General features: G+C 38.7%; 1 pseudogene; it reads left to right on the forward strand.

The window, feature by feature from the left end:
• LOC110260481 overlaps window positions 2,822-17,906 on the forward strand; it is a 97,864-nt pseudogene continuing 82,779 nt past the window's right edge.

Genomic DNA, 17,906 nt, shown 5'->3' on the forward strand with positions numbered 1-17,906 from the left:
AACTGGAACTGGTGTCATCCGAGTTCATTCTATTTCTGGTTCTAGTTTCCTTATTTTAGTCCAGCTCTTCTTGGTGCTTAACTTGAGATTCACAGGATGACTTCAGGGCTGGAGGGTCTTACTGATATTTCCCTCCATTCTGCCACTGAGAGGTATCTGTGCTTCTAACTAGAATAGAAAGCTAAAGCATTAATTTAAGCCTGCATTTCAAAGTATTCTTGAATGCATATACGCATGCCCACAGACACACACACACACACACACACACACACACACACGCTGCACACCACTGGCACCCATTATGAACCTCTATAGAAAATATTAGACATCTAGTTCTTTCCAAGTTCCCTAGGTGTTTTGATTTTCCAGCTTCCCACTCCTAATGTGCTCCCAATTCTCTCATCTAATCTCCTTCCAGGAAAGAAGTGAACGCAGAATCTTTGTGGATATTTTTAATACACCTTTTCCACCCCTGCCTGTATCCCTCAGTTCTTTTGCTGTTTTGCTGTTTTCAAGTATTTCACACATATGTCTGTTGGAGAATTATACTTTTCAAGCATGTTTTATGTGTGATTCCTTCTTGACCTGGATCTTTTTGCCTTAGGGATGTGAGCACAGAGCATTTGTGCAAGAACCAACAGTAGTGGCTGAGGGCATGGCTGTTGGTTTTAATGTTAACTCCACCACTTATTGTCTGTGTGACCTTGGTCAAGTTACTCAATGTTTCCTGAGCAGAGGCATGTAATTATACTATTTTCCTGGATCTGTGAAATCTTTTGAATTAAAGTTTAAGTGTATTTTGCCAATTTATTATTTTCTCCAATTATTTTTAATGTGTTCATAATATATAAATACATTGTAAGCAGATGTGCAATATTCTATTCCTGTCCAGCTGTCATTTTTAAGTGATAAGTCAGCTAGGCTGACATCTGTACTGTCAAGATTGTTGAAGGAGAATAACAAACAAATCTCAATGCAAATCTAGTAGAATTAGTATTTTCTCCTACATGTATTTTGTGTTTTGTTAAAGCTCTCTCTTGAGACAAATTATGATCTTACTGGACATTCAGACTTTCAACTCCATATAAATATTGGAAAAGGGAAAAGAAGAATTTTAGAAAAGAAAGCCCAACAGACCGTCATGTTTGATACATCAGGGCCATCATTTCCTTTTGGGAGGATGCAGTTATAGGGAAAGCAAATAACAGAAAAGGTGTCAGGAAATGCTGAAAGACATTGACTTTCATGTGTATGGATATTCATGCTTGTTTGTAGTCATCTAGTGTATATGAAAGAAAAGCCCAGCTCCTACAGCCTCATCAACCTCTAAGATACACTTTCTTTTTTGGACTCTGTTCCCATCAAGATCCTCTTGCTGTTCATTTTGACAAGATTCCATTTGTGTAAAAAAGGTTAGCCCTTGGGGGAAGGAGGTAAGGAGAGAAGCACAGAGTATGATAATGTGCTACTACCGTGAAGAATGTCTTGGTCCACAGGAAAGAATTATCTCCTCCTTGTCCAATTCAGTACAAAGGAAGCCACATGCTAAAGTGATGTCAGAGCTTCTTAAAGGCCAGAACATAGAACAAGGGTCATGGACTCCTCTTGGTTTCAACTTTAACCCATTTGCAGCATCTAACACCTTTTATCATGCCTCCTTTTGAAAGTTTCTCCTCCTCAGGTGTTTCCAGGCCACTCGTTCCTCTTCTTTTACTTACCTGTGAAGTTCAATTTCCCTCACAGGGCTATGTGCCCTGGCTCCCTGCCTTTTTATTCTTTGTTTGTTTTTTTACGGCTGTACCCAGAGCATATGGAGGTTTCCAGGCTAGGGGTTGAATTGGAGCTACCTACCAACCTGCGCCACAGCCACAGCAACAGAGGTAGCCACCAACCTACGCCACAGCCACAGCAACAGAGGATCCAAGCCATGTCTGTGATGTACACCACAGCAATGCCATATCCTTAACCCACTAAGCAAGGCTAGGGATCGAACCTGTGTCCTCATGGATGCTAGTCAGATTCATTTACACTGATCCACGAGGGGAACACCCTTTTTATTCTTTTTAGTCCCTCTGATAACCTTTTCAAGCCTCCACTAAGATGGGCTATGTATCCTGCCGAACTCTCTCTGTGCAGCTAAACTTTCTTTATCTATCTACCCTATCAGTATCCAGAACACTGGATCCATGCATTGTTTTGCTTTTGTTTTGCTCCAGAATCATGCTTTTCCCAGAAGCCTTCTTTTGGTGAATATTTCCCAACAACCACATTGTCACCCAAGCCAGAAATCCAGGAGGCAACTTGGACTCTTCTCTCCCCTCTATACCTAATCTACCCTGGCGTTCTTTGGATTCCATCTTCTCGATATCTGTTTCCACCCCATCCCTCCTTTTTCCACACCCACTTCTCCTGCCTCGTTCTGACTCTCATCACTAATTTCTTGCCAACATCATTCCAGTAGTGTCCTCTGATCCATCTTTTCTATTATCACAGGAGTAATCTTTCTAACATGCAAAACCGGGTCATGTTACGCTCTGCTTAGATCCCTCATTTGTTTCCTAGACCGTTCAGGGGAAAAAAAAATTAAGACCTTTGGCTTAGCACACCAGTAGATGAATGACCTGTCTTCTGTCCACAGCTCTGATCTCTTTTCCCTCCACCCACCAAGACCCTGTTTACTCCAGCCATACCTATTTACAGGCTGTTCCCTGAATGTACCAGGCCACATTCTCTTCTAGAAATGCCCATCATCTTCCTTCTCTACTTCACTCCAGGTCATATTTAACATTTCAGCTTGTGTTTCTTCTCTCGAAAGCCCATAATGATTAAGAGAATTGCTCGAGATGGGGTAGTAAATCTAGCAAAGAGGGTAAGCTTGGAAGTGGTTTTCTGATAATTTGACGAACACACACTGAGCACCTGGCATGAAGTTTTAAAATTAAATGATATGTGCCTCATGCCTTCAGTCAACTGACAGTGCAGTGAAGCAGGAAATCAGCAAGAGGCACGGCAGCCCAGTGGTTGAGAGCGCCCTCTTTGGAGGCAGAGGTCTTAATGTCAAAACCACCCGTCACTCTCCTGGCTGTTTGAACTGCAACTCTTGGGTATGTTTTCTTATCTGTTTGTATCAGAATAAAAATATCTACCTGAAAAGGCTATTACAAAGATTAAATTAAATGAGAGTCCATAACTGACTCTAGCAAGGGCTCACCTCGTGTTGGTCAGAAGGAGGGTTTGATGATGACATAACAACTGCAGTGCCTGGGATAAAAGTTCCTACCCAATATGCTGGAGGTGCTAATGAAAGGGCACATACCATGCACCCCACTTCTAAGGGCAAAGGAAAGCTTTTATTTACCTTAAGTCTCTCCATAAAAATGGGAATAATGCAAACTAGTAGAATTGTGAGGATTAAGTGAAACAATGTATGTGAAAGCACCTTCAAAGAACTTGGTGCGTTTTGTAGCCTTCATGAATATCAGTTAACTTTGGGGTTAATGCATCAGATTGTTCCTCTCTCCATGTTATTATGTTAGATGACTTGATAGGTTTCCTAATGATAGTCCAACTGTGCCGTCAAGGTCATCTATGGAGTATTATCATATAGATTTAGTCAGGATCCAGAAATCCTTGACTGATATGAAATCAAAATTTTTCTACACTCACAATAATTCAGTATGTATGTGTTTTGCCCAAACCTGAGAGTTCTTTCATGCAACCAACACCTACTGAGAGACAGAATGCCCAGCACGAGGCTGGATATTTGTCTGATGATGGGTTGTCATCATAGAGAAGGATGTCTGCAGAGATCTGAATGAACAACACACCCACTTTGATCTGTCACTGAAAGGAACCCTAAGAAAGGTCTTCATACAAACATTGAGAGAAGATCCAAGTATTCTTACAGTGATGAAGTATGATTATCTATGCACAGATAATAACATTACTCCAGAGATCCTGGGAAGTCCTGTGTAGCATCATGGATGGAAAATTGCACCCATTGCAAAAGGAAGGGCTGGGGCTGAAGTCTTACATCCCTATACAGTAGAGGAATTCAGGACATAAACCTTGACTTAGGAAAGAGAACCGGTGCTATTGAGGGCAGTCATCTGATCACTCCTCTCACCTTTCTTACAGCTTTAACAATATTATTAACGTTCTTGAAATGTTGTGTAGCTCTGGATCACAACTTGGGCATGAGCTTTCCTCTATTTTATTTATTTATTGATTAAAATTATTTTTTCCTTTTCAGGACTGCACCTGCTGCATATGGAAATTCCTGGGCTAGAGGTTGAATCGGAGCTGCAGCTGCCAGCCTACACCACAGTTACAGCAACACCGGGTCTGAGCTGTGACTATGACCTACACCACAGCTCATGTCAACACCAGTTCCTTAACCCACTGAGTGAGGTAAGGGATCAAACCCGAATTCTCATGGATACTAGTGGGGTTCATTACTGCTAAGCCACAATGGGAACTCCTGAGACTTTCTCTATTTTAGATATGACCTCTTTAAAACGACAACTTTTGCTGCACATGATTTAAATGTAAGCTTGCATTAATTTATTAACTTATGAAATAACCATTATATGTCATGGTCTATGTTAAATCTTAGGAATATATTGCTATGAATACTCTCCCATTTATGTCCTCAAGTAGCTCATAGCCTAGTGAAACGGTCACATTAATTAAAATATTACAAACTTACATAGGGATCCCAGTATAAAAGATTAACAAGTACTAAGGAGCACCAAAGATTGAAGCCACTAATTTTGCTTAGGGAAAAATTTAAGATGCCTTCCCATATCTTTGAGTTGATGTGAACGATTACTAGAAATATGTCACAAAAATATGTGTGAAAGGCCAGTCCAAGCATTGGAAATAAGATATGCCAAGGTTAGCCTGCTATGTTTGGAGAGTTTAATTGGGCTGGCGAATAGGCTGTTCTCAGGGGGATAGTTAAACACTGAGTCTAGAGAGTCAGGTGGGGCTAGATTACGGAGAGGTCCGAATACCCTTTGGGGTGTGGACTGTATTCATTCTCTTTGGGGTAGGAAGGCGAGACTAGACAGGGCAGGCACAGGTGTTTGAGGGACCTATGGTCATGATCTCCTTGACCTACATACGGTAGAGTCTGAACTAGAAGAATAAGGAGGGAGGGCTTGAGAGATTCTATAACCTGGAGGCCTTTTTGCCTTAGAGTTTAATTGAAATTACCTTGTTCCACAACCTACCCTTCCTTTTTTTGCCACTGGTAGGAAATTTGAATCCTGCCCTGAGACTTTGGAGGTGAGATGGAGAGGAGTAGTATATTCTCCTGGATTCTCTTACTTATTTAGGTTCTAGGACCAAACTTCCTCAGACCAGGTGTTCACAAGTTTCACAAGCTTAGTTCCAGTTTTAATTTGTTTCAAGGGCACCAGCACTTAGTACCCAGATCTTAACCCCTTTACTCACTCTTTCCTCTCCTTCCCATCACTGCCTCTCCTTCCCCACCTTCTGATTGCTCAATAGATGATGCAGAGGCTTCTCACTCTCCCATCAGAGCAAATGCACTTCCTCAACTTATACAAAATCCTTCCATAATAATTGTTGCATTGCTCAGCACTGCTAGGGAAAGAGGCGCTGTGCTTTGCAAAGGATCAGAGAAAGTTCCCTTGGGATATATGAGCTGAAATCTGAAGGGGTAGCAGGGAGCTAGATAAAGGGTTTGTAGGGCAGGAAGCCACACACGAGCCCTGTACTGGGGACTCCTGGCTGACATTGAAGAGCTGGAGGCAGATTGTAAAACCCCAAACCAAGCTGCTCAGCAAACAAGGGTTGATGTGCCCAGCTCTGCATCTCTTATTAAAAGGGTTGGCATCAATGTTTTCTCAAAAAGATTTCCTAGATTTCTTAGAAGAAATGGCTCATTCTTTTTCTTAGGAATTTCTTACCTGGATAAGATATACCAAACTCAGAAACATTTTCCCACAAATATTTGCTATGTACCCATTATGTGCTGAGCCTACCATTCTAGGTGCTGGGGCGTAGGTGTGAACATAACAGATAAAAATCCCTGCCTTGGAGTTCCCATCATGGCTCATTGATTAACGAACTCAACTAGTATCCGTAGGGACGTGGGTTCCATCCCTGGCCTTGCTCAGTGGGTTAAGGATCTGGCGTTGCTGTGAGCTGTGGTGTAGGTTGCAGACATGACTCAGATCCTGCGTTGCTGTGGCTGTGGCTTAGGCCAGCAACTGTGGCTCAGATTCAACCCCTAGCCTGGGAACTTCCATATGCCGTGGGTGCAGCCCTAAAAAGACACACACACACACACACACACACACAAACAACAACAGCCAAAAACCCTGCCTTCATGGACCTTTATGCTCTCCTAGGAAAGAAAGAAAGTAGAGAAGATACATAAAATGTGGTTTGCTATAGTAGTAAGAGCTAAGAAGGAAAAAAAAAATGCAAGGGGAAATTATGTGAAATTTCAAAGTAAGGGGTTTAGTTTTACAAAGGGTAGCCAGAAGAGGACTCTCTACAAAGGTAACTTTTGACTAAAGACGTGAAAGAAGTGTTGGAGCTAGCTAGCCACGTGGTCATCTGAGGATAAAGCATTTTAGCCAGAGAGGAGAGAGAGTGGGTGTGCAGACCTGGAGGCAAGAGGGTACCTGAGTATTGGTGGAAGAGAAAGGAGCCCAGGGAACTGGGAGGTATTAGGGAGGCACATGAGAGAGGTGCTGGTTTGTGGCTCTCCTCTGAGAATGATGGGGAGCTCATGGAAGGGTCTGATCCCAGCTACAGAGCAAGAGGATTTCTTTTGCCATCTCCTTCTCCAGGGTCACAACAACACAGTGTGTAACTAAGAGGGGACTCTTAAAATATACTCCAGTGGGACTTTCTGTCTCCATCCAAACTGAGAGTATTGGCTACCCTTTTACTAAATAAGAAGAAAATGATCTCTGGTGGGCACCTGGTTGCCTCATAAACATGGCAGGAATCAGATGGCAGGAATCAGATGACCTCTTGGGGCCGGAAGGGCGGAATACAGGAGTGGCTCTCTCGAGGATTGATTTCACTGACATAGAAACAGTGAATGGAGAAATGAAGAAGTAAAAGAACAGGGGAAGGTGAAGCATGTGGACTGAGCAGGTTTGCACCAAGTTCAGTGATTTGCCCAAACTGCAGGAAAGGAGTTGAACTAATAGAAACTGAGTTCCCATTTCTTTCTCCATTACTAGTCAGTTCATATCTTTGCTTTTTAGGTCTGGGAGCCTCTCAGTCTGGGAATATTTCCATGGTTGTTTTGTCATTGGGCCTGAGCAGTGAATCCTAAACACTAATCCTAGAAATCATTACCATTGATAAATCCCTACTTAGCCACCGGTGTAACTTAAAGCAATCCTTTCTTTGCTTCTAAGATGGTGAAAAGAGAAAGACACCCTGATGGGGGTATTATCATGATGGGAAATGGCAGAGGTAGTTTATTGGGAATGATCCGGCTCAGAAATTAAGGCATGGGGACCTCCCTCTTGTGCTCTGACTCTGTCTAGCACTGGGCCTCAACATTTTTGCTCTTGTTTTACAATATTTTGGATGTGCCTGAAAGCAGGGGATACATTGAAACCCTGAGGTTGGATTGGATTTTCAATACAAGGGAACTGTCTCCTGAATTATGAATTATATAATGAAGTACACTCTTGGTGTAATTAAAGTTCCTTAATTCACAGATATATGTCACTTTTCACATCATTGAACACTCAAGGGCCTCTAAATGAACTAAAATTCGAAGGCTGCGATTTTCTTTACAACTGTATTTTTCCTTGGCCTTTATGGGAAAACTAGTCTGACAAGGTATTTAAAGGACTCCTGCAAATGTTAAAACCTGCCTATTGTTGATAAAGGAATTTCAGAAGTCATACGAGGCATATCATGGGGCTGAAAAAAGGAAAACCAGGGTATTAAATCAATGCTTAATAAAAATTACCTGCTAATTTAGTTCATACAACTCTCAACCTTCATATTCTGAGATAACATTTTTAATCATCAAAAAGTGAATTAGATAAGCAAAGTTTTAATCCTTCATCACTCACATAAAACATTGGCATATTCATTTTACCATCAAAATGTATGATTCAACATCACAATTAAATGTTTGTTTTTAGTTATATGGTTTATAAATCAGTTGTGTTTGCCCTTTTAATTAATGATTGATTGTTCTTATATCAACATGATTGATTTCAAAACCATTGTGAATAATAAAGCAGTTTCATGATAAAAATGAAGGTGAAGTATGAAGATAAGAAAAAGCAATTTAATCCAAACAGATAATTATATTTTTAAGCACAGTAATCCTCAAAGATGACTACTGTGGGGTCGGATAAAGATTGAATCACCAAAGTTCCAATGGATTCTTATCCAACCCTCAATTTTTCCATAATATGGAAAAACTCTCTTGACGGATTTCTCAGTTGTCAAAAGAATAGCATTTTATTGCCTTCCACTGAATTCCTTTGTGTATAAGAGTGTAGAAAAGATCTTAGAAGTACACATTTTTATGGAAAAGCTTTTTTGAGAGTTCTTAAAAGCATGCATTTATTCATTCAAGATATGCCAGATCCCTACTAAATCTAGAGGTTGACAGATGCCAGGGGCATCAAGGTATGTATAAGCTTGCCCCCAGTAAGCTCACTGATTAATGGGGGAGACAGACAAACAAAACAAAACAAAACAAAACAAACACCCCTGAAAAGTGACAGAGGTGACAACCAAGGGAGGCAAGAACAGCTCTCTCTGGAGTAATGAAAAAGTTCAAAAGGAGCTTTAGGAAGGAGCTTAAAGATGCCTTGGGTCGAGTCTTCAAGGACATAGTGGAATAAACCAGGCGGTCCAGGTGAAGAAAGGTCAGGAGGGAAAGGCATTTGGGGTCCCGAGAAGAACAGGGCATTGTTTTCTTTCTTTCTTTTTTTTTTTTTTTTTTAACCTGGAAAAGCCTTTCCAGACCGTCAGGTCTATGTTTATAGGTGGTGAAATTGAGGGTCAGAGAGAGGCCAAGTGCTTCACTATGCTTCCTTCCTCCTCCCTGGACAACTCCTAGTCCTTCTTTTGACCTCAGTTTAAATCTCACTTTGTTACTGGAACCCTTCTAGAATACCTTCAAGCTAAGTAGCTGCCCCTGCTAGGACCCTGCAGCCCTTTGTCCTTCCCCAACGTAAGCACATGTTTCCTTCACTGTAATTGGTTTTCAGTATGTCAGTCTTTCTGCTACTCGATAGGTTCTGTGAGGACAGACACATTGCTCACCGGTGTCCCTGCAGGGCTGAACAGATATTTGCTCAATTAATTCATTAACATTACATACCAGCCTCGTTTATTTTAACCATCCTGAAAATTCCTAGAACATTCTTTTTCAGTTTATGGACTGAAAGAAAATATCTGGGAAAGTGGAATTTAGTCACCATCGGGCATGGCTATGCTTTTAAATATACCATGAAGTTATCTAGTCTCATAACTGGGTGGAAATAACATGTGTCATTTACATGTGGTTCTGTATAAGGCAATTTTCATTAACTGAATGTTCAGTTTCATAATGAAGTCCAAATTTAATGGGGAAAAGGAGACCCGTTTTATGACAGATGATGCAGATCCCTTTTTCTGTTTCCACTGTCTACAATTCTATTGCAAACTGAGTTTTATTTGCTATGAATCATTCCTCTTACCATAATCCATGTGGGTGGCAAAAAGAATCAAGAGCTTTAAGAAAATAAATGCAGGATTCCTGGAGTTATATAAACTGGAAAACTTGTCTAGGACCACTTGGGGACTCATTTTTATATGAGTTAAATAAGATTTTTGAAAGATAAATTTTAGATAATATATTAAAAGTTGTATTGAAAATCAAAGCAACCAGTATTTTTTAAAAAATTTCCTGTCTTATAAATGTAAGGTCATTAATAGACAAATAAACAAAATCCAAGCCATAGTCTTAACTGACTATGGTACTACAATAATTTTATTTAGGTAAAATAGACTACCTTATTGTCTCTGCTTGCCCTGAAAGATGACTATTTATGATGCTCTATTCTTAACTTTTTTTTTTTTTGTCTTTTTAGGACCATACCTGTGTCACATGGAGGTTCCCAGGCTAGGGGTCAAATTGGAGCTGTAGCTGCCGGCCTACACCACAGCCACAGCAACTCGGGATCCGAGCCGCATCTGCAACCTACACCATAGCTCATGGCAATGCTGGATCCTTAACCCACTGAGCGGGGCCAGGGATTAAACTTGCATCCTCATGCTTACTAGTCAGATTCATTTCCACTGAGCCACGACAGGAACTCCAATCCTTAACCTTTCTTGATGAAGCTTTTCTTTATTTCTGTTGTAATGATCATCAAATATTTTTATTTTTATTTTCCCTGGATGCCTCCCTGATACCTCAAATGTAGCAAGTTCAAAACCAAATAAAAATTCTCCCTTTCCAAAAGAGTTTCTCTTGTTGACATCTTTGCTTTTATAAATGGAATAATCATTCTCATAATTACCAAACTTTGAATTAATTCTAGAACGTTCTCTTCTTCTTCTCTTACCTCACAGTATTATCACGCTTTCTTGATTCTTCTGGTGAAATGTCTCTTGACCTGTCCCTTCCATGAATGCCTCTGCCATTATGTAATGACTCTTGCTTCCAGCATCCTGGGCTGTTGTTCAAACCTCTCACCAGTTTCCTTTCCATCCTGAACAGAAGTGCCAAATTAATCCTCTGAAAATGAAGTTCTAATCCTGTCACTTTCATTTGTGGGGCAACTGCCATTTGCTTCTTCTCACATGGTGGACAGAATACAATCTTCATAGTATCTTTGGGGACTTTTCCCAAACTGACCACAGTCTACGGCATCATCTGTCACTCGTCTGCTCATGTGGGGCTTAAACACCAGCCAGTCTAGCTTACCCCTTGTTTTCAAACACACCATGGCCCTGCTTCCCAGCGCTGGCTGAGTTAGCCCCCTCTACTCTCTGGCGTGTCAAAATCCTACTCTGCTCAAAATTGTTTCCTCTAAGATGTTTTTCTTGGCTCCCCCTCCCCACACCATGATAATTGCTATTAAATATCAAATGCCTGCAACATGGAGAAGGTGTTTTACAGAAATCATTCTAATTCTCACAATAATACTGTCATATAGTTACGACTTTGCCAATTTCACAGTTTATTTAGTCAATTGAGAAATCTTTGCTGGGTACCTGGTATAGGGTATTCATACTGTTAGTTTTTGGGAATGGAAAACCCTGGCAATCATGATATTTGCCATGAATTAAGACTTGGAGAAATTGAATGACCTGGCCGAAAGCAGTAAGCGGCGGAACTTGACATTTTCCTGTTTGTTTGACCTATTCTCCACTTAATTCTGATGTATTTTAATATATGTGTGTGGTAGGGAGCGGGGTGGAGTTGAAGGGTAGTTGGGAGAGTTAGGAGGATTTTAAAAAGCTTCCCAGGAGTTCCCCTTGTGGTGCAGCAGGATCAGCAGTGTCTTGGGCTGGGACACAGGTTCGATTCCCCGGCCAGGCACAGTGAGTTAAGGATCCAGCATTGCTGCAGCTGCAACCTAGGTCACAACTGTGGCTTGGACCTGATCCCTGGCCTGGGAACTCCATAGGCTGCATTGAGGCCAAAAAAAAAAGAAAGAAAAAAAAAAGAATAAGAAGTGAAAACGTTTCCTAGATGTTCTGACAGCTCAAACTTCTAGGTGACATCCTAGTTATATTAAACTCTATGTAGCAAAGCTCCCATCTTACTCTGTACATAATTGGCTTATATAGTCAGCACATAATGCCCTGATTGTGGGTTTTTTGCTTCTTTAAGGAGTCAGGAAAGTCACATGGGTTGACTAAATACCAATATTTTGCTAGATATTTTATGTATGTTCTCTCCCCATGCTCATAACAGTCACTGCGAAGGCGTTTCATCCTGATTTGACACATAAAGAGCCAGAGACCCAGCTGGCAAGGGCCAGAGGTGGAATCTGAACCCAATCTGTGTGTTCCTCTCCTTCTCGCTCCAGGATACCACGCAGCCTCTGTGTCTGTATTAGAACATAGATTCCTTAAAGAGGCCCTGTTTTCCCTCTTATCCCCGACAGCACTCAGCACAATGTCTTACACGGAATGTGCTCTCCACATATATTTGTCTAAGAAACGAAGAACCAAAGCAGACCAGGAAACATTTCTTTGTTCAGGGAAATCAAATGAGCATCAATGTATAAAGCCCTTGAAGAATAAATAAGCCATTGGAAATTATAATGTCAGACACATTATTACATTTCACAGTTTTTCACAATATGCACATTCCTACTGATCCATGAAATAATTTAATTACATAGATTATTGCATTATGATATAGTTTGGTATTGCCATTTTCCCCAGCATGTTGTTGGACGGAGATAAATTCTTTCTCAGAAAGAAAGTATTTTACAGAAGAGTCTAAATAAAGATGAAAGAACTTACATTCAACTCTTTCCATTCCCAGGATAGAACAGGCTAGTCCCCTCTGGCATTTTTTAATGATTTTTTTTCCCAGGGCCATATTCCAAGGGAAAGAACTTCAATCATTTCTCAAGGAATGCTATAGAGAAATTGAGATATTTGAATGGAAAACTAACTGTTCTGGCTAATTTTTTTTTTTTTTTGAAGATGGAGAACATAGTGTGACAATTATCCTCATTGGAACTCTCAAAGAAATCAGAGACTTAAAAAATGCCTTTCTAATATATTTCATATTTGCCTTTTTGGTGTATATAAATAGTTTAATTTGTTTATTTTTTCCTATTCATTCTAAGTAATTATCTTTCTTGAAGTTTGGTCTTTTTGGACACATACAGTTGTTATATCCCTTTGCTATAAAAATAGGCCCTTTGTGTGGTATTTTAAGGCATTTTCATATTTAATTTTAATCTTCATTTGAAGTTCATAAGGCTGCTTGTCAGATTTCTGGTTTCAAGTCACAGAAATGTGATCAGGTTACTTGAGATAACGGTGGTTTTGGGGGTGGATAGGGAAGTGAATAAGGAACCCATCTTAATGATCTTGTAAGAGGAAGTCAGGGTGCTTAGACTTCAAAATTTACATCATTGATTTAGAGCACTTCTGACAGCACATTTAAAACGTGTTTTTTCCCCTTGGTAGTTGTGATGGGGTTTAGACATCTATTTATGTTTGTCTCAGTGTCTCTCTGCCTCTGGATTTACTCTGTTCTCTACTTTGAACTTCGGGATTCCCACTGAACCTTGATTTCCACTCATTCATGGGTTTTTGTTTACTGGCTTCTCTCTGTGTTTCTTTTGCCTTCAGTGGGTCCAGATACCCACTGTTTCTCTGTATCCATGAATGTTGAGCCAGCCTATTCGTGGTGATTTCGTGTCAACCATCTATTTGTGTTAGAGGTGTGAATCTCTAACACAGACACCCAAGAGTTGATCAGTTATTTCCTGTTCTTTGTGGAGGATAGGGCTGTGGGTGTGTCAGACACCCAGAGTGTTGCACTCTCCTTCCCAGCAGAGTTTGGTACTATCTCTATGTGACAAACATGGAAATGAAATCTCAGAAAATGTGCTTTTTATCCACATAGTTAGAAACAGAGCAGTTTTCCTGAATCATATCCAGCGGCCCTATGACTAAATCACTGAGCAAAGCTATCTTATACAAATTTGGCTTGGTTTAACTTAATATCATTAGTGACTTTAATAAGTTATTAATCTTTACAGGCTGCCATTTCTTTATTTATAGAATAGGAGCTTCCTAGAGTTTTTGTGAGATTAAATGAGATGATATGTAATATAAAGCTGTTAACACAGGGCTAAGGGGCTAACAATTTATAGCTATTATTATTAGTCTCTATATTATCTGAAGTATTTGAGCACTTGCATCTTACAATTTACTTTCCAATTTTTTTTTTTGCCAAAATTGTCCACTGCTCTCTTTATTTTAAAAATTATTTTTCTTTGTGAAAATGTTATCCCATTTACAAAACTTTCAGATTATTTAGTAGTGATGAAAATGAGGATGACATTGAGGAGGAGGATGATAGCTAGGATTTATTGAATGGTCATCTGCTAAGCACTTTCCTTATATTATGTCACTGAATTTTTACAACATCCCTTTATGTTTACTTTGACTACCCTAATTTACAGATGAGGAAACTGAGGTCCAGGAAATTGAAGTCACAAAGCATTGCAAGACATAGGTCTGTCTGACTTCAGATCCATAGGTTTTAACCAGGACACTTGCTGAGATATTTATAACTTTCTTTTGTGCTTTTTGATAACAGAATTTATTCCTCAGTTGTCACAGGGCCATCATCACCCAATCAGTGTGTATTTGTCACCGCAGCTACCGTGATTATTCCAAGGGGTATCTCTCTGACCTGTGTCTGGCCAATTGATCATTCTCTTATTTGATTTTGTTTGTTTTAATGCAGACCTAGAAGGCAAAACTCTATTTCTCTGGATGCTAAGCTTTAAAGGTATTGAATCCCAAAGATATAAATGGGTATGTTTCTGGTAATGAGCATAATCCAGCATGAGAATGAACTGACAGCAGAAGAAGTAGAGGAGAGGGAGGAAAGAGTCCTAATGGTCTCACATACTTGGCTTCTTTTGTTCTTAAGTGACTATGTCCCCACCTTTAATTACTTTGGGTAGGATTCAATTTAGTTAGACATGGCATTCAGCACTTTTTAAAAAATCTGGTTCAGCTTGTTAACAAGGCAGTTTGCCTCATAAAATACTAAGGCTGCTAAAATAAAAAGAAGCAGAGTATAAAACTATTTGACTTATAAGATGAGAAAAATAATTACAATAGAAAAGAAACAGGCCAAAAGACATTAAAATTAGACATAAAGAAAAGATTTAATGGAGAATTTAAAAAACTGCTCAGTAGAAAATGATTATTAATTAACAGTGACTTTTCAGAATTAAAACTTTATGATTTTGTAAATGAATATGATTAATTCCATATCAAGGTTATGTGTTTATTTCATGGTGATCATACTGATGCTAAACTTTAAATATTACTTATTCATTCATTCACTAATTCATTTACTTACTTTTACTAATGTTCATTTCCTTGTTTATTTACCAGCTCCTGTTAGGTGTCATGTTATTTTATCTTGTCTGTTGACTAGAAAATAAAAACAAATATGACACAACCCCTGCCTTATTAGAATGCACAATCTAAGGATGGAAGCAGGTAATTATAGTGTTACCTGCTAGTCCTGTGGAAGAGGCAGTGTTCTGGTAACAACAAGGATTCATTGATTCTGTTGAAAATTAAAACACTATGTCAAGAAAAACTTTTGTGTTTATGGCATGAAAAAAATAGTGCAAAGAAGGTTAATGAATTTGACTCTATTAAAATAATACAAACTTCAAAAGCAAGAAACATTCTAAAAATATTTCCCCCATGAAAATGTGTATAATAGTGCATATATTATACAAGGAACTCTCACTCACTGATAAGGAGTTAACAATAAAGTGGCCAAAAAGCTGTCCAAAGAAAAAAGTATAAGTGCCAGTAAACACACAAAAAAAGCATAATGCTATACAAAAGGGGAAAACATGAATTAAAACAACGATAAATAATTTTCACTTAGTAGATTGGCACAGATTAAAAGATTGATAATACTGATTCTCTCCTGGTGAAATATGAATATGAAACAGCAAGTTTCATATACACTTGGGCCGTAATTTCAAGCTTTTTGGGAAAAAATCAAACTTAGAGATATAACCCAGTAAATATTTTATATTTGGCCCAGCATGTACTTAAATTCAAAGATGATAATCCCAGCACCACATGTAATAGTATGATACTGGAACCAACGAAAATATCTATTAGCAGAGAACTAACTGATACTGTGTAAAAAATAGTATAAACACACTCATATATATATAAGGATGTTTGCATGAACATCAAATATGTATCAAAATATTGTTAGTGGTCATTTCTAAGAAGTGATTAGCAATATAGGGAGAATGGCAACTCTTAATTTCTACTTAGACACAAATGCAAATTTTGACCATTAAAAAATGAGTCTGATTTAATCATGTACTGAAAATACCATAATAAGAAAAATATTTTAAATAAGAAATATTCAAAAGAGGAGGCGAAATGTGATTTTCTATGAAGATGGTGTTATGTTAGCTTCTATCTAGCAAAAAACAATTGAATGAAAAGTGTAGTTGATCTCCTAAAGGGAGAAAGAAGTTGGTTTAAAGATATGAATGGAGCGATTGTGTAGGGAGTAAGGGAATGGATGAGAGGGGAGAGAAACAGCCCAGGAAACAGAAGAGAAACTGGAGAAATAGAATAAAAGAATCTCCATGGGGAGTACCCACTGTGGTAAAGTGGACTGAAGGTCGGTGTTGTCTTTGCAGCAGCTCCAGTCACTTCAGAGGCATAGGTTCAATCCCCAGCCTGGAGTGGGTTAAGGAGCTGGTGTTCCCACAGCTGTGGCATAGGTCACAGCTGTGGCTCAGATTTGATCCCTACCCTGGGAACTTCCATATGCTACAAGTGGAGAATAATAATAATGATAATGATAATAATAATCACCTTAGATCCCAGTGCTTTGAAATTCCAGAGTTTAAGTTCATCACTTGCAAATCTCCTGTGGTTTTGATACATTTTTTTTTTCCTCTAGGATCTTTCCACTAAAGATCGCTTTTTTATTTAAGCAGAAATCATCATTATCATTGTCATCCTTATCAAATCTCACATAGAACCTCTTCTACCTTAATTTTGTGCACTACAAAATAAAATCTTTGGAATTACGGAAAGAAGCAATCCATTCATCTAATCATTCCCTTCTTCCCTCTTCTATACCATAGTCCTTAACCATTAGGTGTCATCTATTTCTAAATGACTTAAACAATGGAGCACTTATTTCTCCTGTAGAACCAAACTACCAGAGAATCAATCTAATTTTCTGGAAAAGTTCATGACATCCAGCTAAAATACACTGGTCTCTAGTATAACCCCTGACTTGATATTTTTCTTCATACTATTTTGTAACTTCTCTGACCATAATTTTAAAAATGTTCTTGGGACATTTTTGAACGGATGTATCATTTTTCTTCTTCTTGTGTCATCATTTCTTGATTTATCTAATGAATTTTTTTTGGTTAATTGAATTGTAACTGTAACATTATGTCAACCGTAATAAATTTTCCTAGAAAAATTAAATGCTAAGTTAATTAATTTTACTGTGCACAATATCAGATAACAATGTTTGATCATAAAGCCAGATTTGCAACACTTAGCGTTTTTTACTCATAATATCTTGCTTTTGATATGAGGTAGATGCTGAGAAGGAAAGGGTTCTCTGCATTCTGACACATGCTTTGAAATTCGTGGCCATTTCTCATACCTTAAAAAGCATTAGGTAGGCTGTATAAGGGAAAAGGGGGGGGATGGGTGCAGTTTCAATAGGTTCTGCATTAGCTCATTAAATACTAAAATACCATTTCTCTTTTACATAATTTAACATGGCAAACTATAAAAAAGGTGAAACCAGCAACCCCTAGGCATGTGTTTTTAAAACATCCTCATTTAGATGCTAATTTTGATTCTAAGTGTATGACTGGCTTAAAAAAAAAGCCATTAACAACGGGCCAGATTACTTAAAAGGGATTATTAGGCAAATATGTGAGGGTGTTCTGATACGAAGTGGCCTCTTTTATGACCGAATCCAACTACCTTAAGTAACACAGGATAAAAATATGTGTTTTAAAATAGAAGAGAAAAATTGTACAATAGGTTTGAAAAAAAAAAGAGAAAAGTAGATAATAATCATCCAAACATAAATCATGCAGCTAAAATATAAGTTTATCTTTTCCCTAGTGCCAGAGGAACATGAGTTACTGTAA

The sequence above is a fragment of the Sus scrofa genome, chromosome 4 (genome assembly GCF_000003025.6).
Source record: "Sus scrofa isolate TJ Tabasco breed Duroc chromosome 4, Sscrofa11.1, whole genome shotgun sequence".
NCBI classification, from domain to species: domain Eukaryota; kingdom Metazoa; phylum Chordata; class Mammalia; order Artiodactyla; family Suidae; genus Sus; species Sus scrofa.